The sequence below is a fragment of the Apaloderma vittatum genome, unplaced genomic scaffold, assembly GCF_000703405.1.
Source record: "Apaloderma vittatum isolate BGI_N311 unplaced genomic scaffold, ASM70340v1 scaffold15841, whole genome shotgun sequence".
Taxonomy (NCBI): domain Eukaryota; kingdom Metazoa; phylum Chordata; class Aves; order Trogoniformes; family Trogonidae; genus Apaloderma; species Apaloderma vittatum.
In genome coordinates, this window is record NW_009699745.1 from 17,937 (window position 1) to 18,708 (window position 772).

The following is a 772-nucleotide window of genomic DNA, read 5'->3' on the forward strand; positions in this document are numbered from 1 at the left end:
GTGAAAGCAACACATAGTCCTTTTAAACAAGTAAAATGTTGGCAATAATTTGATAAAATGAGACACACAGACCACAAAATAGCAAAGTAACATTCAGTATGCCTTGGCTTCTTTGGCTTCTCTTCCCAAAAGGAAGCGAATACTAGAACTCTTTCACGTTAACAGAATATGGCTGAAGGCAGACACAGCCTCTGCGAACAAACGCTGGGAATTGAGCATCTCTCCAAAACGTTGGCATTTTGCTCTGGAACATTTCTGTACCTCTTTTAGAGCAGTTCTGCCTCTCTGCAGTATTGCACTGGGACAGCGAGCCTTTGCAACGGGCAGTTGTTGAGCTGCTGCTCTCATTTGCAACTTGGTATTTGGATTCAGTTAAAAAGAATGATGTTACCCTGACTCAGCTCAAGTTTTATTTAGAAAAAAGGTCACATTTGTGGCGGATGTGCTAACGCTTTCTTGGTTGAGTTTCCTTTTTACAGTGAAAGAGGGATAAGGAAGCAGCCCTTGAGTTTTTCTGATAGGGGAGAGATAGATAAGATACCCTTCAAGGAATTGTAAATGAGTAACGTCGTGCTTTCAGAGATACGAGATTGCCGATGACAGATTATTTCAGCATCTCCAGAGCTTCTGCAGCGTGAGCACAGTCAAGTTGTACACACACGTGCCTCGACATCAGAAGCAAACAAGCCAAAAATGAATTGCTTCTGTGGCAGAACCACTGGGAGATTTAGCTGGGTCTGTACCAGTTGTAGCATTTATGTAACAACACGAC